Source organism: Hemitrygon akajei, chromosome 4, assembly GCF_048418815.1.
Source record: "Hemitrygon akajei chromosome 4, sHemAka1.3, whole genome shotgun sequence".
Classification (NCBI taxonomy): Eukaryota; Metazoa; Chordata; class Chondrichthyes; order Myliobatiformes; family Dasyatidae; genus Hemitrygon; species Hemitrygon akajei.
This window is the reverse complement of record NC_133127.1, coordinates 138673063-138698296: the sequence shown is the minus strand read 5'-3', so window position 1 is coordinate 138698296 and position 25234 is coordinate 138673063. Positions and strand designations below refer to the sequence as shown.

The window sequence follows — 25234 nt, the reverse complement described above, 5'->3', positions numbered from 1 at the left end:
GAACTATTCAGAATAAAAAAACAGAACAAAAAGTTTAGAAGGGTATAAGAATTTAACTTCAAGCAACATGGAAACAAAATTAATAAGAACAGTGCTGAAAACAGGACTGAAGGTGTAAACTTGAATGCACACAGTATATTGAATAAGATAGATTTTCTTATAGCGCACTTAGAGATTAGCAGGTATGACATTACGGGCACCACAGAGTCGCGTTGAACAAAGATCACAGCTGCAAGCTTAACATGTGAGTATGTACATACATCATATTGGAGTGGCAGACAGGTAAGCCGACTTTGTTAGTAAAAAATTAAGTCAAATCCTTAGATAGAACTGACAAAGGATCTAGAATGCTCATGGATAGAGTTGAAAAACTAAGAGGATAAAAATACCCTGATGGGAGTTTTATACAATGCCTTGAAAAAACATTCAGCAGCACAACTATTTTCACATTTTCTAAATTTAAAATATATTTAAGTAGGATTTTTAAAACTAATCTCCATTGTTCATCATTTCAAATCAAGAGAAAAATTCCAAAACCTGTCAATAATTCACTAAAATTTTAAAACCAAAATTGTGAGGCTGAAAAAATATTCATCCCCTTTGTAATTACTATGTTAATTTCCTTCAAGTGTGATATACAGTATTACTTTACCAATCCACCCAATTTGTTGATGTAGAAAATTAAAGGAGCATCTGCTTTCAATGAATCCATAAGAATAAATACACCCCGCCCCCGTAAGGTCCAAATGTATGGTAGATTTTGAACAGACCAAACCAAAATGAAGACAAAAGAGCATTCAAGACAAGTTAGGGAAATGATAATAGAGAAGCACACATCTGTGGAAGAGTACAAGACCATCTCAAGGGCACTGAAAATACCTCAGAGGTTACTGCAGTCCATCAGAAAAAAGTGAAAAAATCTGATACCACAGCCACATGCCTAGGTCAGGCACCCCGCCCCCAAGATTAGTCACCGGATTAAGCACTTACATAGAGGTTATGTGACACCAACAGTCACTGAGTGAGCTGCAGAGGTCAGTGACCACAACTTGAGATGAAGTTCATGACTCTACAATCTCAAAGGCCTTGCACAAAATGTTATTTATGGAAGGGTGACAAGGATGAAGCCCTAGCTAGAAGAGAAGCATATCCTTGCCCGTAAAGACTTTGCAAAATTTCACTTTGAAGATACTGTAAAGATGTGGAAGAAGGTGTAGTGGTCAGATGAGACTGAAGTGGAACTTATGACCTCAACACTAAGTGATACATGTGGCATAAATCTAATGCTGCACATCAGCCAGGTATTACCATTCCTACTATTAAGTATAGTAGAGGTAGCATCAAGCTATGGGGATACTTTTCAGCTGCTGGGACTGGAAATTTGGTCAGGATTGATGGGAAGATGAATACTGCTAAATATAGAGATTCTGGATAAAAGCTTGATGGCCTCTACCAGAAAGCTTAAACTGGGGAGCAAGTTCATCTTTCAGCAGGATAGAGACCCAAAGCACACCGACAGAGCAACCATGGAGTGGCATCAAATGAAGAAAATTGATGTCCTTGAGTGGCCCAGTCAGAGTCCTGACCTTAACCTGATTGAACATCTCTGGCAAGACCTCAAGATTGCTATACACTCCCATTTTCCAATTAACCTGGCATAGCTAGAGCAATTTTGCAAGGAAGAATGGGAAAATCTTGTTGTGCAAAGCTAATAGAGACTTATTCAAAAGGACCTTTGGCTGTAATAGCTGTGAGAGGTGCTTCAACTAAATACTAGGCAAAGGGGGATGAATGCTGACAGTTCAGTTTTTAAATTTTATGTTTTTCATACTTAAAATCTTCCCTGTTTTTTGGGCTCTAGAGCAAAAAAAGGAGCATGTGATTCATGAATAGAAATTACCAGTTAAATTGATCAAGATCCTTGGTTGTAATACACATTCATGTGAACAAAGGCTTGGGGTAAATACTTTCACAGACACTGTACAGGCTTCTGAACAGTAGCAAGAATGTGGAGTACAAATTACAATGGGAGATAGAAAAGACATGTAATAAGGGAAATGTTACAATCGTCACGGGGGTTCAATATGTAGATAGATTAGGAAAATCAGGTTAGTGCTGGATCCCAAGCAAAGGACTTTGTAGAATTCCTATGAGATGGTTTTTCAAAGCAACGTGGTTGAACCCACTAGGAGAAGAAGTGATTCTGTACTTGGCATTGTGTAATGAATGAGATTTGATTAGGGAGCTTAAGGTAAAGGAACCCTTCAGAGATTATTGTCATCATTATGAAGGACTCCATGCACCCCTCATACAATCTCTTCTCCCTCCTGCCGTCTGGGAAAAGGCTCCGAAGCATTCGGGCTCTCACAACCAAACTATGTAACAGTTCCTTACCCCAAGATATCAGACTCCTCAATAGCCGAAGCCTGGACTGGCACCTTGCCCTACTGTCCTGTTTATTATTTATTGTAATGCCTGCACTGTTTTTCTGCACTTTATGCAGTCCTGTGTAGGTCTGTAGTCTAGTGTAGCTTTTTCTGTGTTGTTTTTTTTATTACATAGTTCAGTCTAGTTTTTTGTACTGTGTCATGTAACACCATGGTCCTGAAAAACGTTGTTTCATTTTTACTATGCCTTTTACCAGCAGTTGATCAAAATGACAATAAAAGAGACTTGACTTGATCATAATATGATAGAGAGGTGGAAGCTAAAATCTGATGTATCAGTATCATAATTGAGTAAGATACATGACAGAGGAACTGGCAAAGTTGATTGGAAGGGGACACTAGCAGGCATGATGGTAGAGCAGCAATGGCTGAAGTTTTTAGGAGTAATTTGAATGACACAAGATAAGCTCATTCCAAAGAAGAAACATTTTAAAGGGAGGATGAGGCAACTGTGGCTCACAAGAAAAGTCAAAGATAGTATAAAAGTAAAAGAGAGGCATATAATATAGCAAAAATTAATGGGAAGCTACAGGATTGCAAACCTTTTAAAAACAACTCAAGGCAACTAAAAAAGCAATAAGGACAGAAAAGATGAAATACAAATAAGATATTTTTGCCTGGCCTGCTGCGTTCCACCAGCGTTTTGTGTGTGTTGCTTGAATTTCCAGCATCTGCAGATTTCCTCGTGGTTGCCTAAGATATTTTTGTATATCTAGCCAATAACATACTGAGTAAATGAGGGGCAAATGAAAAGCTTTGTATGGAGTAAATGAGAGGCAAGATTGGACATCAGATCACCTGGAAAATGGTGCTGGAGAGGTAGTAATAAGGACCAAATAAACGTTGACAAACTGAATAAATACTTTGTATCAGTCTTCTCTGTGGAAAATATCAGCAGCATAGCAAGAAATTTGAGATTATCAAGGGGCAGCAGTGAGTAAAGTTGCCAAGGAGAAGGTGCTTGGAAAACTGAAAGGTCTAAAGGTAGATAAGTCACCTGGACCAGATGGACTACAGCCCAGGTTCTGAAAGAGGTACTTGAAGAGATTGTGGAGGCATTAGCACTGATCTTTCAAGAACCATTAGATTTTGGAACATCACAAATGTTGCTCCACTCTTTAAGAAGTGAGTGAGGTAGAAGAAAGGAAATTTTAGGCCAGTTTGCCTGACTTCAGTGGCTGGCGAGATGGTAGAGTTCATTATCATGGATGGTGTTTCAAGGTACTTTGATTAAATAGGCCAAAGTCTGACAAATCTGTCAGAATCCTTTGAGGAAATAACAGTCAGGATAGACAAAGGAGAGTCAGTGGATGTTGTTTACTTGGATTTTTGGAAGGCCTTTGACAAGGTGCTGCACATGAGGCTGCTAAACAAGATAAGAGCCCTTGGAATTGCAGGAAAGATACTAGCATGGGAAGAAGATTGGCTGACTAGCAGAAGGCAAAGAGGGGGAGGAAGAAAGAAAGTAATTTCTGGTTGGCTGCTAGTGACCAGTGGTGTTCCACAGGGGTCAGTGTTGCATCCAGTACTTTTCACACTGTATGCTATATGATCTGGATGATGGAATTGATGGCTTTGAGGCCAAGTTTATGGATGATACAAAGACTGGTGGAAGGGCAGGTAGTATTGAGGAAGCAGAGAGTGTGAAGAGGACTTGGATAGATTAGGAGAATGGACAAAGAAGTGATAGATGGACTTCAATGTAGAGATGTGTATGGTGATGCACTTTGGTAGAAAGACTAAAAGTGTAGACTATTTTCTAAATGGGAAGAAGATTCAAAAATCAAGGTGCAAAGGAATTTGGGAGACCTCTTCCAGGATTCCCTAAATGTTAACTGGCAGGTTGAGTCTGTGGTGAGGAAGGCAAATGCAATGTTAGCATTCATTTCAAGAGGACTAGAATATAAAGACAACCAGGTAAATCTGAGATTTTATAAGGCATTGCTCAGACCATATTTGGAGTCTTTTGAGCAGTCTTGGGCCTCGTATCTAAGAAAGAAAGTGCTGGCATTGGAGAGGGTCCAGAGGCGGTTTACCAAAATAACCCCAGGAATGAAAGGTTTAATGAATGAGGAGCATTTGTAGACTCTGTGCCTGTACTCACTGGAATTAATAGAATGAGTGGGGATCCCATTGATACCTACCGAATATTGAAAAGCTTAGATAGCATGTAACGGGAGAGGATGTTTTCAATAGTGGGAGAATCTAGGATCAGAGGGCACAGCCTCAAAATTGAAAGAAGTCCTTTTAGAACACAATGAGGAACTTCTTTAACCAGTGTGTGACAAATCTGTGTGACAGAAATTCATTGCCATAGTCGGCTGTGGAAGCCAAGTCATTGCATATATCTTAAGTGGAGGTTGATAGGTTGTTGATTAGCAATGGCATCAAAGTTTACAGGAAGAAGTGAGGAGAATGGTCTTAAGAGGGAATGTAAATCAGCCATGATCAAATAGTGGAGCAGACTTGATAAATCTCTAGGGCCAGTGTTTTGAAAAGCTGGGCTTAGAAAAATAGATGCTCTGCTTATCATATTTCATGTTCTGTAGACTCAGGAATAGTTCCTGTAGATTGAGTGTAGAGCAAATATAACTTCACTGTTTGAAAAAAAAGAGGGAGAGAAATTTGTAGGGCTAATGTTAGTGGTAGGGAAAATGCTGGAGTCTTTATGGATCAACTAACAAAACTCATTAAAAATAATAGGCTTTAGCAGATCAACATGAATTTATGAAAGGAAAATCATGATTCATTAATCTTATGGAGCTTTTACAGAATATGATTAGTAGAATTGATAAGGGGTAACCGGTTGATTAGGGGGTACTTGGATTTTGACATGATTTCAAAGAGGGTGAAAGGTGTTTAATGAGGTTAGAACACATGGAATTGGGGACAACCTATCAACATAGATTGAGAATTGAATATTGGAAAGAAAGCCAAGTGTAGGAATAGACTGATTTGTCTCAGGTTGGCAAGTTCTGACGAGCTGAGATCATCACTTGGGCCCCAGCTGTACGGAACATATATTGGAAATTTCACTGAGAGGAAAAGTGTCATATTTCCAAGTTCTCTAACAACAGTAAACTATGAGGGATTGTAATAATACAAAAGGATGTAAAGTGTCTTCAGGGGAATACGTATAATCTGGGTGAGTGTAAGAAATATAATGTGGTAAATGTTATGTCATCTATTTTGGTACATAAAGTGGAAGAGCAGAGTGGCTGTTAAATGATAAGAGATCAGGTAATGTTAATGTTGAAAATTACTTACATGGATGCTTTTGTACTAAAGTTACTGAAGGTCAACATGCAGGTGCAACAAGTGATTATGAGGGCAAGTGGAGGGTTGATTGTAGGAGTTGTTGTTGTTGTTGTTGTTGCTTCGTATGGCATTCATACTTCTAATTGAAGTGTGGCCCAGGAGGGGCAGATGTGAGTATGTGCATCTGTTGGACCGATCCTCGTCTGGCATCTCATCCACAACCGTTCCGACAAGGGTGGCCCTGAGTTGGCATCACCCGATGGAGTCCTTGAAGCACACAAGCCTCCATACGACATCATTGTATTGATCCATGGTTGTGGAGGACTGCAGGAGTAACAAGGCCTTATTCCAATTGTGAAGAGTCTAAGGGAGAATGCACCAAGAATGCAGTTTTATTTTCCTTCCCAAGAAAGGATGTACTCGCCATAGAGGAAATGAAGAAAAGATTTAGTCAACTGGTTCAGGGATGGTGGTTTTGCTATATGAGAAGGGTCCAAATAGGCAGGGACTGTATTTTTTTCCGAAGAGTTTAGAAGACTAAGGAATGATCTAATCAAAACATACAAAATTCCTAAAGGTTAGATACTTTAGGTGCAGAGAGAAAGTTTTTATCCAAGAGGAATCCAGGACCAAGCATCATGGTCTCAGAAATTATGTTAGGTTGTTAAGGACTAGAATGAGAAGAAATTTCATTCAGATAGTGGTGAATCTTTGGAATTCTCTACCTTGATAGGCTATGCAGGTTCTTTGTTGTGCTTATTGAAAATAAAGGATAATGTACTCTGCATTCAGTGACCATTTTATTAGGTACCTCCTGCAACTAATAAAGTGGACACTGACTTGTATGTTCATTGTCTTCTGCTGTTGTAGACCAACCATTCGTGGTCAAAACCAGTGAGATCACATATTTTCCCCATTCTGATGTTTGCTCTGAATGACAACTGAACCTCTTGACCATCTCTGCATTAAGTTGCTGCCACATGATTGGCTGATTAGATATTTGTATTAACAAGCAGGTGTACAGGTGTACCTAATGAAGTGGCAACTGAATATATTTCAGGACTTTATGAGAATCAAAGGCTATGGGATGGGGCTGGACATTGCCACTAATGTATAGGAGCCACCATGATCTTAATGAATGGTGCAGCTGGTCCAAAGGGCTGGATAGCATGCTCCTCTTCATACTCCTTATGTTTTAATGGTATGTTCTTATGTTCTCTCAAAAGGGGGGGAGGGGAACAGAAACCCTAATCACATTTAAAATATACCTGGATGAACACATGAAGTACAATAGCTACAATAGCTAACAAGCACACAGATTGACAGCTTGGAAGCACCATAAGTCTGAACAAATTTTCTTTGGTTCAATTACCACGATCAATCTTTTCTTAAGTTATGTCAGCTGTTGGCTGTGAACAACATAACAAAACTCCCGATTTAGAGCATTGTTGGGAGAAATGATTCTGATGGAAACTTGTCACAGGCCATTCTCAGCCCCAAAGAGTTTTCCACAGTGTCACTTCTTGGATCTCAGGTCTTACTGTGGCTCCATGAATCCACTTCAGGTGGGTCTTTTTAAAGTTGTTTATTTAATAGCTTTCCTTCAGAGCTTCTACTTTTCTCAGTGGTACAAATCCACTGGCCTAAGCATTTGACATCCCTCTGACCCATCTCCTCCCACATATTCTCCAGACTACAATCACCACCCCTTCCCCCAATATCCTAATCACTTGACCTGAAAAGACCATACAGATCAATCATAAATAGCCTCTACCTCACCACTCCCTCTTACAATCCAAGCTCACCCTGCAACTCAGTGTATTTGCAGCATGAGAAGAAAAATTGGGCAAGGCCAATTGAAAAGTGCTCATTGTCTGGCATCTCAGACACTACTTAATGTACAAGTAGGGTGATGTACAGTGACAAATTAACACATTTTGGAGTGCATCAGTTAATGTCTATTGGCCTAGATTCTGTTATACCACACCTTTGGCATTGTACAATATCTCAAACGCGTTACCAGCCATCATGTTTTATAAGAAGCTATTAAGACAGATGAACAAATGCTTAGTCAAAGAGTTAGATTAGGGTAAGTCTTAAAGAAAGAATGATAAAGAATTTTTAAGCTGAGGACAGGTGCAGACATAGCCATCAGCGATGAATCAATTCAAACTGGGCATGTGCAGGAGACTAGAACTGGCTGGAGTATTATTCAGCTGTAGGAGGTTACAGGGAAAACTGAAAAAAAGGATGTTTAAAATTAAGAAATTGCCAGCTGATGAGCCAAGATAAATTAGGAAGCACAGAGATAAAGAGTGAACAGAATTTGTGAAATCGGATACACAAATTAGATCTTTAACCAAGTTCAGTTTTATGCAGGGTGGGAGATAAGCAACCAGCCAGCAGTACATTGGAATAACTGAACATGGAACATAGAAACCTACAGCACATTACAGGCCTTTCAGCTCACAATGTTGTGTCAACCATATAACCTACTCTAGAAACTGCCTAGAATTTCCCTACCACATAGCGCTCGAAGCTCCATATACCTATCTAAGAGTTTCTTAAAAGACCCTATTGTGTCTGCCTCCATCACTGTCATCAGCAGTGCATTCCATGCACCCAACACTCTCTGTGTGGAAAACCTTAGCCCTGAATCTCCTCTGTACCTACTTCCAAGCACCTTAAAAATATGCTCCCTCATGTTAACCATTTCAGCCCTGGGAAAAATCCTCTGGCTAGCCACACGATCAATGCCTCTCATCATCTTATACACCTCTATCAGGTCACCTCTCATCTTGCGTCATTCCAAGGAGAAAAGGCCAAGTTCACTCAACCTATTCTCATAAGGCACACTCTCCAATCCAGGCAACACTCTTGTAAATCTCCACTGTACTCTTTCTGTAGTATCTACATCCTTCCTGTAGTGAAGTGATCAGAACTGAACACAGTATTCAAAGTGAGGTCTGACCAAGGTCTTATCTAGCTGTAACATTATCTCATGGCTCTTGAACTCACTCCCACAGTTCATGAATGCCAACACACAAAATGTCTTCGTAACAACACTGTCAATCTACGCAGCAGCTTTCAGTGTCCTATGGACACAGACCTCAAGATCTCTCTGATTCTCCACACTGTCAAGAATCTTACCATTAATACTATATTCTGTCTTCAAATTTGACCTACCAAACGTCAACAGCGCTTCTCCCTATAGATGCTGCCTGGCCTGCTGTGTCCCACCAGCATTTTGTGTGTGTTGTTGTTTGAATTTCCAGCATCTGCAGATTTCCTCGTGTTTGCACTTCATATTTATCTGGGTTGAACTCCAATTCGCAGTCCAGTTCTGCATCCTATCGATGTCTTGCTGTAACCTCCGACAACCTTCCAGAATATCCACAACACCCCCAACCTTTGTGTCTTCAGCAGACTTACTAATCCATCCACCCACTACTTCATCCAGTTCATTTATAACAATCACAAAGAGGAGGGGTCCCAGAACAGATTCCTGTGGAACACCACTGGTCACCAATATCCAAGCAGAATATGAACCATCTACTACCACCCTTTGCCTTCTGTGAGCAAGCCAATTCTGGATGCACAAAGCAAGGTCTCCCTGGATCCCACACCTCATTACTTTCTGAATGAGCCTTGCATGGGGAATCTTATCAAATGCCTTACTGAAATCCATATACACTACATTCACTGCTTTACCTTCATCAATGTGGTTTGTTACATTCTGAAAGAATTCAATCAGACTTATAAGGCATGACCTACTCTTGACAAAGCCATACTGACTATCCCTAATCAGATTACATCTCTCCAAATGCTCATGAATCCTGCCTCTCAGGATCTTCTCCAACACTTGCCCACAACTGAAGTAAGACTCACTGGTCAATAATTTCATGAGTTATCTCTACTCCCTTTCTTGAACAAGGAAACAACATTTGCAACACTCCAATCTTCTCCCGTCCCTATTGATGATGCAAAGATCATCATCAAAGGATCAGCAGTCTACTCCCTTGCTTCCCACAGTAGTTTGGGGTATACCTTGTCTGGTCCTGGTGACTTATTTAACTTAATGCTTTTCAAAAGCTCCAGCACATCTTCTTTCTTAATGTTTATATGTTCAAGCATTTCAGTCCACTGTAAGACATCCCAACATTTGCCAAGGTCTTTTTCCCTGGTGAATACTGGAACAAAGTATTCATTAAGTACCTCTGTTACCTCCTCCAACTCCATGTACACATTTCCACTATTACACCTGACTGGTCCTATTCTCACATGGCTCATCTTCTAGCTCTGTGATCAGTACCTCCAAAATACTCTCCCACTGAGAGATCTGACACCTGACCAGGTTCATTTCCCAATACCAGATAAAGTACAGCCTCTCTTGTTGCCTTATCTACATATTGCGTCAGGAAATCTTCCTGAAAACACCTAACAAACTCCACCCTATCTAAACCCCTTGCTCTGAGGAGGTACCCATCAATATTAGGAACATTAAAATCTCCCATCACGACAACTCTATTATTATTGCATCATTCAAGAATCTGCTCCTCAATGGCCCTGTTACTATTATTGGGGAGTCTATAAAAAATACCCACTAAAGTTATAGTCCCCTTCCTGTTTCTGACTTCCACCCACGCCAATTCAGTAGATAATCCCTCCATGGCTCCTTTTCTGCAGCCATGACACTATCCCTCATTAACAATGTTACGCCCCCATTTCTTTTGCCTCCCTCCCTGTCTTTTTTGAAACACTTAATGCCTGGCACACTCAGCAACCATTCCTGCTCCTAAGACATCCAAGTCTCTGTAATGGCCACAACGTCACAGTTCTACGTATTGATTCACGCTCTAAATTCATCTGCCTTGTTCGTGATACTCCTTGCATTAAAATAGACATATCCCAAACCATCAGACTGAGTGCATCTTTGCTCTGTCATCTGCCTCTCCTTCCCAACAAACTCCCTACAAGCTGTCTCTACTTGTGCACCAACCGCCCCATCCTCTGCCTCTTTACTTTGGTTCCCACCCCCTTGCAAATCTAGTTTAAACCCTCCCCAAACCAGAAGTAATAAAAACACAGATGAGGGCTACAAATACAAATATGCCAAAGCAGTCATGTTATAAAGATGAAAGTGGGAGAACTTGGTGATTGAATGAATACATCATCGGAAACCTGTCTCACATTCAAATAAATTGCTGAGAATATGAATGGATGATTTAATCAATGACAAGAGAGATGTTTTCATGGTGGTCATGGAAGAAGTTTTTGCCAGGGCTCGAAGACAATGGATTAGATGGAGAACATTCTCCTAGTTCCTAGAATGGATGTTGGACCAGCAGCATATCAGAATGAAGCTGGAATGGAGGCTAGAGCGGTTAGCTGGCTATAAATGGGACCAAGTCAATGCTATCCCACCTAGAACAATTATATAGAGCCATTAGAGGAGGATTCTTTCATCAACCAAGTTAAAGGCTACAGGAAGAAGTACGGTATGTAAAATAGTTTACTAATGTGTCTGAAATAATTAGAGATTTTGGAAAAAGTCTGTTTTTGTGCTATAGCAGAGATAAGAACCTGGTGAAGAGATCTGAACATGGAGCTACAGGAAAGATAAACACGCTTCTGGAAGGTCACAGAATGTTCAGGGGATTTCACGAGAAAAGATAGATTGGTATTGGGGGAATAGCTTTGTAAGAATGGAAGGGACAGTAATATTACCAACAGCAGTTAGCACTGTGATCAGGGACACAAGTTGGATGATGAACAGCTTGATGGAAATGAGTCTATGGGATCAAGAGACAGGTCCAATAAATAAGAATGGTTCATGTAGGAAAGAAAAATAGAGAGAAATTAGATAAAGATACGTTTAGGGTTATATTGGGATGCCAATCTTCAGGTAATCCAGGCTCTGTAAATTAACAGAGGAAGCTGAAGCGATATCAATTTAGTGATAGTCATTGAGCTTCCCACACTTAGGCATATTGGTGGAGAGGGCAGGTACATGGTTTAATATGGTTGGGCACATGGCTGGTTATAGCATGGGAAAGGATGGGAGAAAAAAATTGGAGTAACCTCCACTTATAGATAATGAACAGTTTTAGCCAGGGACAGCAGAACTTTACAGACTTTACCTGATCCAGCCAAATACTGTAAGTCAAGGCATGGCTAAATAACTGCAACCTAGGTGGACTGAAGTATCCATTAGTATTTAGTTAGCAATTACTGATGAATATTTCAAGACCATGTTGAGAGTTACAATGGTAGAATTTCACTTTGTAGTACACACTTAGCTGTGCCTGGAAACACTCAGCAGGTCAGACAACTTCTGCAGAAAGGAAACAGTTAAGCTAATTGTTCAGGTTGGAAACTATTCACCAGAACTTGAAAGGTCATCAGTCTTAAACATTCACTCTTTTTCCCTTTCTACACGTTTCCCAGGCCTGCTGAGTGTTTCCAGCATTTTCTGTTTCCGTATCAAAAACTATGCTTTGCTAAGCACTATGGATCCTAACTTATATTTGCTTATTCTCAAAACAAGCACTCTGCATTTGAAGACACATTTTAATCAATGCATATTTATGTGAGTGAGCAGATGGAGCTAGAGTGGATGCAGGCAAGGTTGTGAGTGGGGGCATAGCTGAGTGTCCATGAAGAAAATACCACATAAAAAAAGTCAAATGATCCCTGGAATTATTGTAATACCCCAGTTAAGGGCATTTATTATTGTATTACTACAATTACGCTGTTGGGTATTTTATTTCCTGCAGATTTTCTGTAAAATGCAATGTGTTCTGTTTATCAGACTTTACAGTCCAGTATTTTGGTTTCTATTAAGATCAGAACTCATTTGATCAGCTTAGGAATGTTGTGTCAGCCAGTCGGGTGTCTAGTGGGATGCCATGGAACATTCGAGAGAGATTGGCAACATCAAATTTCTAGAACGTGGCTTGGCTTTGGGTCTTATTGCTGGAGTTGTTGGAGAAGTTAATTGCGGCGAAGAGCACAATTGGAAGACGATCATGGAACCCTACTCAAAGGACAGATACAGTTGTAAGAAGTTCTTTGTGTAGACAAAAGGGTCCACGCAGCAAGTGCCAATACCTCTGAGTTAGCCAGTTAGTTTGTCATGGACTTCGAGGGATGTTTGAATCTGGCTGGTGTTTTGCACGCAGAATGTGGGTTCGGCAGCGTGAGTAATTAAAGCAAAACACCCGACCACTCGACAATGAGCTCCAACATTTATGTGCACATTATAAACTAGTTTAACTGTAATGGACCCTTTTTCTGTTAACTGTTTGTTGAAGTTGTAATATTTGTAAATGTACTTCCATTTTAAGTTTCTGCCAGTGTAAGTTCCGTAATTTCCGAGTGAACGATAACTTTTGCATGGGGCAGTATTTATAAAGCATTCACCAAAACTTTCATTCCCTCAATGGGACATTCCAACATTCCTGTTTGTGTTGAACCCAAATCATACTGACCCTAGATGTGTGTTGCCTGTTGGAAATGATCATCTCACCATTTACCCATGCATTGCTGAGCCACATGGCTGTTAGCTAAAGATAGCAAACGAGCCTAATATGTTACGAGCCATCGTAAGAGGGTTACATCATGCTTGGTGGAAGCCAGTTGAAGCTAAAAATACAGCATTATCATTATTGTTTTAATGAAGTAAGGCGGCATGTTCTGAGGATGAGGTTAATGAATGATTAGAAGTTGTCAGGCAAAAATGGCATTGTGGTGATGACAAGAGTGGCAGGTATTCTATAATATTTTGTTTATGTCAGTAGAGTATCAGTAAAGCAGAGAGCTGTGAAGGCCTATTAGCAGTAGACAGCTATGCTATTATTGTTCAGAAAGGAAAGGCTTTATACTTCTAGTACTGCAGTAAGAACATAAGAAATAACACCTCAAGTTTGTTTCACCATTCAGTAAGACCAAGGTTGATCTGTTCTTGCCCTCAGCATCAGTTGCCTAACTGTTCTGAATCTTTAACTCCCCTATAGATCAAAAATCTTTCTCAGCCTTGAACAGATTCAATAATTCAGCCTTCACAGCTTTGAATATATTTAAGTTTCAGCGCATACAGTTTTCTGTGATAGAGAAATCCAAAAGTTCCTGATTCCTTAAGAGAAGAAATTTCTTATTCTGAAATTATTTCCTCTGATTCCAGATTCCACTAAAGGTGAAACATTATTGGTGTACTTCGTTAAACTCTCTCAGAATTTTGTTCCAATAGAGATCACTTCCTGTTTTTCTAAGCTTCAGTGAGTAAAGGTTCTTATAAGTTGATCTCTTCAGCCTGAGAATCAACCATGTGATGCTTTCCTGAACTGCTGATAGGGCAAGTATATGCCTCCAAGAATAAGGAGACCAAAGCCAAATGCAAGCCTTCCCTAATTTTATACACCATCCCCTTTTGCAGTAGAGGTGCATATTCCATTTGCTCTTTTTCAGTTCATTTTCTGTTTCATGTTCAGAAGCATTCTGTAGCTCATCTTCACTTGAACAATATTATTCTTTCCATTCTTCCTGCAAACATGATAGCTTTACATTTATCCACATTGCAATTGATCTCCCATCCTTGTTCCACTCACCTAACATATCTACAGCCTTTGCACATTTTTTAGTTCTTCGTCATGACTTCCCCAGCTATCTAGGTAGCATAGCAAATTTGGTTGCAATATCCCAATCCCTTCTTCTAAGTCATTGATATAGAAAGCAAATAGTTGAGGTCTATAACACTCCACTGATGAAAGCTTACCAATTTGAAAATGATAGTTTTCCCAACTGTTTTCTTTTCTCTAATCCTCCATCCAATGCCATTATCTCGTGCTTCTATAATAATGTTTCATGTTGCCAGTTACAGGATACCTTCTGGAAATGTGAATATACTATGTGTAATGTTACTTTATTTGCCTTTCCAGTAATATCCTTAAAGAGCTTTATTACATTTGTCAAATATAATTCTTTTCATGAAAATGAATTGATTTTACTTGATCATCCTAATAATGTCCTTGTAATTGATGGTTGATTGCTCAAACAGAATCTATATTTGGCCACGGTGTATAACCCAAAGAGTAAAGTTGAGAGTCAAGGTGCTTATAATAGAGTAATTGGCCCTTTGACCCATCAATCTGCACTGTCCATTTTGTCCATCTATACTAATCCTACTTGCCCACAGGAGGAATGTATCATTCTATGCCTTAGCTATTTATATGACTGTCTAACTGTCTCCGAAACATAGTAATTATATCTTATTCAGTAATATATCAGTATTTTAAAATGTCATTTATGGGTCCTTAATTTTACTGTCACCCTAAAGGACTTTTTTGACAACTCTTCCCATTTAGAATTTAAAAAAATCATCTTTAGTCAATAGTACTGAGCATAAGATAGATTTAAGAGTTATCAATGCTACTATACAGAATATTTAGCACAAGGAATTTTGAAGTAATTGTGTGCACCTGCCATCGTGCACTTAATAGCTATACCAAATTAATTTATGTTTCTTGTTAAGGAATATCATTTACCATTTTCTGCTCTTCGTGAAAAAGAGAAATACTCATTAAAAAAATGATATCTGATAGAAGGTATACCAACCTTAAACTCTCACCTTTCTATAAGGCCAACCAATGACTCATGGTCAGGGAGTAGACAACAATTTTCTGATCCCATCTGAGACAGACTAAGGTAATTCTTACTTACTATCACAACCAAAATTAAAGATTAAACACTGAATACAATATTTTGGATTCACTTTTAATTCCTGTGTAATTTTCAACAAGTGATCTTCAGTTGTAATTTAAATGTGATATGCTGCATCCAAAACAGACTGGAGGTTCATTATAAACTCACCACATAGAGTTCTTCATTGAATAAGCTAATCCAATAGAAAACCTTACTGCTTTAGAGTCACAACTTCAAACTGATCGCTGAAGATTATTCCAGTGGAAAATAAGCTCTAAGATAAGATTATATTCTTTTTTGTTTGTTTCATTTTTAAAACATTAAAAGATCTGAAAGTAGTATGAACCAGGAACAGATTTCTCAGAAATTTCTCTGTAGATGCTCTTAGAAAATGTGATGATGTGCAAAACAAAAACTGTTCCCTTGAAGTGCCAAGATGCATGTATTGGATACAGATAGAGTGCGAGGCTTGTCAGCCTCAGGAGTGTCAATGAACCGCTGCTCTGAAGTAGAAAGGACGAAAATTTCTCTCTCCTGAAAACACGGCAACAGACCTTGTCACAGATCGCATTCCCTCACCGGCAGTTGTAACTTATTCCACTTGCTATTCAACCTCCTTGAGCTACTCTATCCCAAATAAAAAGGCAAAAAAGCATCCATGATAAAGTGATAATGCTTAATCTGACAGAGTAAGACTAAGAGACCTATATGAAGTGTTCTCAAAGCTCTTAAATCTTAAAAGTGGAGATCATAGTTTCAAAAAATATGCGCATGTGTTCCATATTAGATATTGGTTCCAGAAAGAACAAATTCTGAAGTCACTGACAGGAACCAATCACAATAATCAAAAAAGGAGATTAAAACCATACATTGTATCACAACTAGGCACAGATAAAAAATAAATATAAATAAAATAAGTGTTTTACTTCAGAGTTAGAATATAGTGGTTAGCATGAAGAAGCAGATCAGTGGCAGTGATCAGTGAACAGTAGATAATGTGACAAATTACTAGACAGCAAGCCAAATGGACCAATCATGTACTCTGATATACTTCACTGTTATTAAGCTACCAATGCAGAGTCTATCTGCCATAAAACTGTGGTCACAAAGGAAAACCTGGTCCTTGGAAAAAGCAAGTTCTGAGAACATTAATACTTAACTGGATCAGGAAAATACCAAACTTCTTAATGATACAAAGCTGGGGAGAATATTGTGAACTATTGTGCATAGTATCTGATTTCTCTACCTCAGAAAAATTACACCTGTAATAGAGACAATCTGCTAAGGCTCACCAGATTGATTCTTGGAGTCTTAGGTTGGCTTATCCTATGAGGAGATGTTAAGCAAACTGAATTTATACAAATCAGTTTGCTGGGACAAGTAAGTACTTGGGAAAGCAACTTGTAAGTTTGATTTAGTCCAAGATCATTTGAGTACCAGATTAAATATTAATTATGGTAGCATATACTACCTCAATTGCAGTACATCTAGAAAATTATTTATAGGTTTGGTCTCCTTACCTGACAAAGGATATTCATGATAGAGGGAGTCAATGAAGGTTCATTAAATTGACATTTGGGATGGAGAAACTGAATATTTGTCAGAGATTAAGTGTCTCTTCTGGAGTTTAGAAGTAAGAGAGCTCATTCCTTTGTTATGTACAGCATTCCAATGGGGCTTGATAGGATAGATAAAGGGATGATAACTCTCAGCTAGGGTGTCATAATTAAAGGAATACACTCTCAAAATAAGAAGTTAACCAATCAGGGCAAAGATAACCAGAAATTTTTTCACCCAGAATGGACTGAATATTTGCAATTCTTTGCCCAAGAAAGATGTGAGGCCGAGTTACTGAGTTTATTCAAGACAGATATTGATAGGGCTTTAAATATGAAGGAACTCAGAAGGTTTAGTCGAGTGTCAATGTGTCTGAAAAAAATAGCCATCGAATAGCAGAACAGGTGCCAAGAGCTGAGTGGCCTAATTCTGCTCCATCACTGATTTTCCTGACAGTCAAACAGTAAAAAAAAACTACCCAGGAATATAAAATGCCAGAAATGCAGCAGACCAGTCTGCGCCTATGGAAGGAGAAACAAAGTCAATGATTTAGGCCAAGTGGCCCTATGTTAGGACATGAAAAATCAGAACCAAACATGTTTTAAACTGCAGAGAGGGAGAGCGATGGAGACCGCAGAGGGAATGACTAAAATTGTTCAGGCAACCATTTTCAGAGAGAAAAAGAAACAAGTTACCATCAGATTCAAAACAAAATAGACAGCAGAAAAATAATTGTTACCTGGACAAATTAGTTTCCGTCTTATCATAGATATTCCCTCTGCTCTCTCATCTTCTCTGTAATTTAAAAAAGCTTATTTCCTCACTTTCTCAGTTCAAACAAAGGGTTAGTGACCTGAAGTATTGGCTCAGTGTCTCTCTCCTCAGGTGCTGCCTGACCTGCTAAGTAATCCTCATGTTGTCTGATTTTGTTGCAGTTGAAGTGAAACTTAGGCAGCAAATTAGCCTGTAAAATAAACTTTGCATCTTTCATTTAATGTCTTAAAATTCTACATCACACTTCCTTTAATTTCTCAGTGCATCATTCAACTTCCTTTCCGGTTCTTCTCTATCTCTGTTTGAGGTGAGAGAACTACTGCTACTACAGGAAGTTACCAGTGATAGTCTGCAGCCAGCGACAACAGCTAAGAAATCAAGCTGATCACCACATGTGATTATATTACAATTACATTCGGGAAAGAAAAATATATATTCCTATATCATGATAGAAATAAAAGGGGCATAGGTGGCTCACCAATAACAGAAAAATGCCAGACCTATATATTTATAGGCAATATAAAAAAATCACAAACTAACATACTTTAATAGGTACCCAATTCCATCCACTGTATCTGCTCCTATTTTTAATTTCATTTACAGGTTTAACAGTTTGCCTTTCTTTCTAAGGGTCAGACTTAGATTCTTTGCTGCTGTAATGATAATAAAATTATTGTCATTGTTGTAAAATGAATGTGCATCAATTTCTGAAATATATACTTGTGCAATTAAACAGAGAAATCCAAAGGCTGCTGCCAATAATTCTTTCTTTGCTCTCAGGATCCACTGCTTTAAAGGCCTTTTTATTGTTAATTTTGAAGAATCGGTGTAATGATATTTATGAATAACTATTGCAGTAAAATATCTTGAAAGAGTTGTATGAAATGTAACTGAGTTTTTAATGATGTATTGATAATTATTAAATAGCAATCCCTTTAGCTATTAATGAAGGTGTATTTGTGGACTGTCATTTCCACAAAATTATTTCAAAATTCTATGGATCTTACAAAGAATGTATTTTGTAACTTTATTTTTAAATGATTTGTTTATAATATTTTAGCAGCTACTTAATCTACATGTTCTAGTCTTTACTTCAGTCACAGTAAGTTGTTAAAACATGAATTAAAAAATGTGCCTGTTACTTATCTTTTTGCTGTCTGTGAGAGTTTTTAACATGATCAGTACTAAACTAACCTGATGAGAATAGTCTTGTTGGCTACCTCCATCCTTAAATTAACACCTATCAACATTCAACGAAGGAAAAAGAAAAGTCCATACCACAAACTTTACTAGGTCAGTGTGGACTGGTTTCTTTAAAGCTAGTGGCTTTAGTTGTTTTTGACCACAGAGTCAAGGGCAATATTCACTGTGCTCACAAGAAAAAATGGTCCTTCAAACTACAATTTTGATATGGAGACATCTTAAGGTTATGGGGTTTGCTGGTTATTCCCAACTCAGGTAGCTCTAAATAATGTCTATTATAATTATTACTTAGCTTCAGTGTTTCTGTTCTAGAAATGGCTTGATCCATTAAAATCTTTAGCTGAAACGTTGACTATTTATTCTCCTCCATAGAAGCTGCTTGTGTTACTGAGTTCCTCCAGTATTTTGTGTGTATGGCACAATATGCTACTGTACTTAATTTTTTAGTACCTTATCCCTATTAATTATGCATTTGCACTTTTATACTGCTGCAGACATTTCTTTTTCTTCACAGTAATTTACTACTTCAGATAAATAAGATTAGAGTGCATGACTCAACGGTACAAAAGCAGAAAAGTTTGCGCGACAGACATGCTGCTTTGTATGGTCCATAGAAAGCTCCTTTGCAGACCTACTCTCTCATACCGTAGAGCTTTCATTTAGACATTTGTATTGTATGATTCATATTCCATCTGGGTAATCTCCAACCTGATGGCAGGAATATCGATTTCTCTAACTTTGATAATATCTCTCACTACCTCTACCTCTTCTCTCTTTTTCCATTCCCCAAACTAGCTCCTCGCTTACTCATTCTCTTCTCACCTGCCCATCATCATCCTCTGGTGCCCTTCCTCCATCCCTTTCTCCCATGATCCATCCTCTCTCTTATCAGATTTCTTCTCATTCAGCCCTTTACCTCTTTCACATATCTCCTTCCAGCTTCTCACGTCATCCTCCCCTCCCCCACCCACCTATCTTTTCCCTCTCCTGGCCAGGTTGTACTCATTCCATTCTCCCCCAACATCTTAATCTGGCTTTTTTTTATTTAGAGATGCAATGTGGAACAGGCTCTTCCAGCCCAACAAGGCATGCTGCCCAGCAGCCCACCTATATTTAACACTAGCCTTATCACAGGACAACATTCATTGATCAAATGACGTGCTAACCAGTATGTTTTTGGACTGTGGGAAGAACATACAAACTCCTCTTTCTTACCTGGCCTGTTGAAGGGTCTCGATGCAAAATGTCAACTGCTTCTTCCTCGCCATAGATACTGCCTGTCCCACTGAGTTTTCCATAACTTTCTATGTGTTGCTCTGGATTTCCAGCTTCTTACTTATGTATACCTCTTGACTAAACTTCCCCTTAACACTTTTTCCAATCTTAATATCTTCTTTAAAGCAGTCTTATTTTCTGGATATTTAAAACAGTGGCAATTATTTGACAGTCTTCCTGCTAATTTAAATATTCAAGTATTGTTGGTCACTTGCAAATTTTCTGTAGGCGAGTTCACCATTGGAAATGAGAAGGTGCAAGCTAGCCGCATGTGATACAGTGTTTAGTGGTTTTCTCTTATTTTAATAGCGATTTAACTTCATCATTTACTTTATTTGACCCTTTCTTAGTTTTACATTCTCCAGTTTTGTTATTGTTAATAAAGAAATGTGAATAATTTAAAACTGATGTTAAAATGCAAAACACTAACTTTACTCCCACAAACCAGCAACCAAAGAAAAAGCCAGGATAGCTTCAAGAAATTAAACCAGATTTTAATATAAGATAATTAATCAAAGGTGGAAAAGTATTTGACATTAACAGATTCTGGGAATATTGTATATGTATCAAAGTATCATTAAGATGCAGAATAGATCCCCCCGGCTGTTCACTAAGGTTTCTGTTCTGATTGTAAACACTTCCTTTTCAAGAGTCTGTCTAGGACTTTGCTTCCACCACCCATAAGGCAGAAAACAACAAAGATTTATGATTCTCTCTGTCTTAAATAGATGAACCCTTATGTTTAAACAGCTGCCCCTTGTACTAGATTCTCCCGAAACAGGAAACATCCTCTCCACCTTGTCAAGACTTCTTAGAATCATACGTGTTTGAAGCAAGCCATCATTCATGATTCTAAATTCCACAGGAAACATGCCTAGACTATCCAATGTTTCCTCACTGAACAACAGATCTAGTCCAGGTATTTGCTGAGTAAAAGCTCGGTGAACTACTTCAAATGTATTTACGTATTTCCTTAGACAAGATACAGTATATTTGATTTTATCCTTGTACACCTCCTTTTATTGTAGGCCATAGCAACACTTCATTTGTATATAATTTATCTGGTAATAAACAAGAACATTATTTTGGCTTCCCCAGTGACATGGTGTGTCTGCATGCTAGTTACTTACAAGCCTGAACCTCAGAATTCTTAGATCCCTTACCATTTATAAAGTTTGCATCTTCTTTACTTTTATTCCCAGAACACCCAATTTCACACATTATACCCCATTTTCTACACCCTGGCTCGTTCATTTGACCCATCTGTATTCCTCTGTAGCTCTTCATATCCTCTTCTGCAAATTACTCTCTACCTGTGTCATCAGCAAATTTGGTACTGTAGCTTTGTTCCCTTCATCCAAGCCATTTTAATGTATTATAAAACATTGGTCCAGCATCGATCCTGGTGGCACACTTCCTTTGCATCTTGTCAACCAGATAAAGACCCATGTCTTTATTGTGTTTCTTGTTAGCCAATGAATCTTCCATCCATGCCAATGTTTTACCTCCTACACTGTGAATTCTTATTTTCTGCAATAACTTTTGATGTGGCACTTCACAATCAGCGCCCTGGAAATCTAAATGTAGTACATTCACTGTTTCTTCTTTATCTAAAGCACATGATAGTTCTTCAAAGAACTCCATTAAATTCGTCAAACACGATTTCCCTTTTATAAAACCATGTTAACTTTGCCTCATTACTATGTATTGTTTGTGCCCTGATATCATATCTATAAAAATTGTTTCTAACATTTTCCCTATGATGGCCATTAAATTGACTGTAGTCTCCTTACTTTTTGAAAGAATGGAGTTAATTTCTTTATATTCTAATTCAATGAAATCACAGATTAGACTCAATTGAAGTATATTTCAAGTGACGCCACACTCACAATAGTTCACTATATCTTTGAGAATACTTCAATTGACAGCTCTTTGAGATGTGACAAATTCAAGACAGTTAATCATATTCATAGTTCCCACATCACACTGAAGAAATGAAACTTGACATCATCTAGGATTAATGTTACATGTACCCAAATTACACTAAAGCACTCTGAAATAAAGCACTAAAAGTTCCAAAACACTTGGTAATGTTTCAGGTAAATTTATCATATTAGCATTAATATATTTTATCCACTGATTTAATTTTGATTCTCCATAATGTGATGTCAGTGAGAGATTCAGATTAGGTTTACTCTAAATTTTCTAGACATATATTTCGTTTACTACACACTAAAAGCACTAAAGTGGATATTTAATTATATTTTCAGTTTAATCAGATGAAAGAGGAATTAAAAGATATATTAGTCATGAAGCAACATGTAAACATTATCATCCATGAGTAACAGATAAATCAATAATTACACATGTGTAAAAACTGTTAACAGAAATTTAACAAAAACAGACCATGATTGTAAGTCAAAATTGTCTCAGTGACTTCAGTAATGTAATGTATCCAGTGTTTTTTTACATTCAGGTTGCAAAAAAAAATCATGACAGGCTAACAGAGGAAATCATACTCTTGGTGAATATTTCGAGGGATTTAAAGGCTGGGCTTCGCTGGAGAATGCACATTTTTGCATTAGAAATAGATTAATTATTTGCACTTCAATAGGTCACAACACATAGCTATTTAAATCAAAAGTAAGGAACAATGACATGATATTTGAATATTCAACAATGAACCATCACTTCCTGAGAAGTTTCAATTTCCCAAATCCAACTCTCATCTCAATACAGAGGCACGCTATACATGTAGTTCAAAGAGACACCATACAATCCAGTCCTCACTTCGTTTGTGAGTCTTTTTTATCCCCTTAAAGCCCTCCACTATATATTGACCAGTTTTCTTCTTCCAATTTTCTAGTGTCCAACTTAATTTAAACCAGAATAGCATGTTTTTTCCCCTCAGACCAAAATGGCATCTTTTTCCACCCTCCAATTTTCCCTGTTCAATTTAGCACCAATTTATTTATTGTGTTTAAAGGAGCACCACTTTGTCCTCATTGTATCACATGCTAACATTGTTTTTGCACTCCCTGTCAGTTAATGTTAGCTATCATAGTCCTCTGGAACTCTAAGCATCATGTCTAACTCCATCCAGTTGCCTACAAGCTTTGCTCCCAGATTTTGCCCTTATTTTTCCCCTTTCTTTCAATTAATATTCATAATTTCCTCTTCACTGCTGTCATACCTTCAGCCACATTCATTGCCATCTTCATTTTTCCTTTTTTCTTTTCATCTACTTCAATTTCCCTCTCTTAATCATTGATTCTCACTTCTTTCTGCCGTTTATTTCATCCATTTCCACCCTATGAATCTTAAGGTGAACCTTAGCCATTGTATTGCTGCTCCTGGAAATGATTATGGTCATTGCATACTATTGCAACAAAAAATTGTTGTCCTAGCCAGGATACTGCGTTAGTCAGGAGCAGCAAAATACATTTACATTAGCACACACAGTTGAAGCATATTTCAGTGAAAAGCTTGGTTTGAGCCACCAAATACTACCACAAGAAAAATAACAGTTGGCATGTGCGAAGCAGTAGGGAAAGACTGAGGCTTTTGTGTCTGATGCCACCCTGATAGTTTCTTTCTTCACCTCATATAAATACAGAACGAAGAATAACTATGGCAAAGAAATGAGCTCACAAAAATCCCTATACTTTAAAAAAAATCTTTAAAAATGACAAATGGTTTCAAGAGTAAATTGAAACCATCACACCCAAATACTGGCTTATTATTTATTCACAGTTTCAATATTATTAAATTTATTTTCCTCCAGTCTTGCCATTTTCCCTTTGATATTTCTGAATGATTAAGGGAGACAAACAATTTTCTTCCGGCTTCTACCAACATTCACTATACAACTTACTACTCCAGGTACAAAATCCAATGACTCACTGATGTTTTTCATCGTGAATACTCACACAATTTTTGCTTTATGTAGAATTAACTCATTTTTTTTAGCAAATACCTGAGCATCTTGGCTGATGAAAGGTTATAACTCATTGTACTATGCATTTACTGATACGTGTGATATGCTTTCATTACTTGGCTATTATTTTTCTATGGACCACACAAATTCATATTAGAAAATGACTAATTAATTTTCACACTAAAGTAGAAGTCCAGATATGCAGAAACACCATGAAGGAAGCGACAAACAGCACTTCTGTAATTTGTTCTTCCTTCAACAGCTTACACAAAGGTTTGTTTTTTCATAAAGCACAGATTTTGAACTGAAGGATACATTGCACATTCAAACCTGCCAAGAAGTACAGGCTGATTATACTTAACAGAATTCACAGCCAACAGAAAGAAATGAGTAACAAGAAGATCTATGGCACTTCTCACCCAGTGGTGGAACTAATTATAGAAAATCTGCATATATACAAATATTTCACTGAATGTAAAAGTGCTAAGATTTAGTGATTAACATTGTTTTCAACTTTATATATGCTTCTCTAATAATTTGCCATAAAAATTCACTGACATAAACTTTGGACTTTGGTTGAACTGGCAGTTAGAGAGAGCCATGTTAGGTGTAGTAATGAAGGCAAAGATTTTCATTATCACTACACATCCTCTGGTGAAGAACCCCAGATGCTGACTCAAAGGTGACTATGTAGCCCCAAATTGCATAAAAGGACTGCTGTTTCATCAATCAAAATAGTATTCTTATATATGGTTTGCCAATGTCACTGTCCAAGCATGATTGAAATTCTTCTTTATAACAGTTTGGCATAGGACTAGGATTATAATACCCAATTTCCCACATGCAAAATGGGTGTTTAAGTGTTCAGTAGGAAATTATCGTATTTGTGCACTTTATCTATGCAAGTGATGCATACATACAGGCATGTACCTTACTTACATATGCTCTGACAACATGTACACTGCTGTCAATTACTTCAGGTTCTCGCTAGACAAAAGTGAAAATTAAGAGATATTGATGGAACGTAAGTTTGAACTACACTTACATGTTTTATTATGGAGTTTAGGCAGGCTTCTCATTACAT

General features: G+C 37.9%; 1 protein-coding gene across 11 annotated transcripts in view; it reads right to left on the bottom strand.

Moving 5' to 3' along the window:
- The window catches only part of LOC140726699 (disks large homolog 2-like), a 797667-nt gene that overhangs the window by 144126 nt on the left and 628307 nt on the right, over positions 1–25234 (bottom strand). The window lies entirely within an intron of this gene.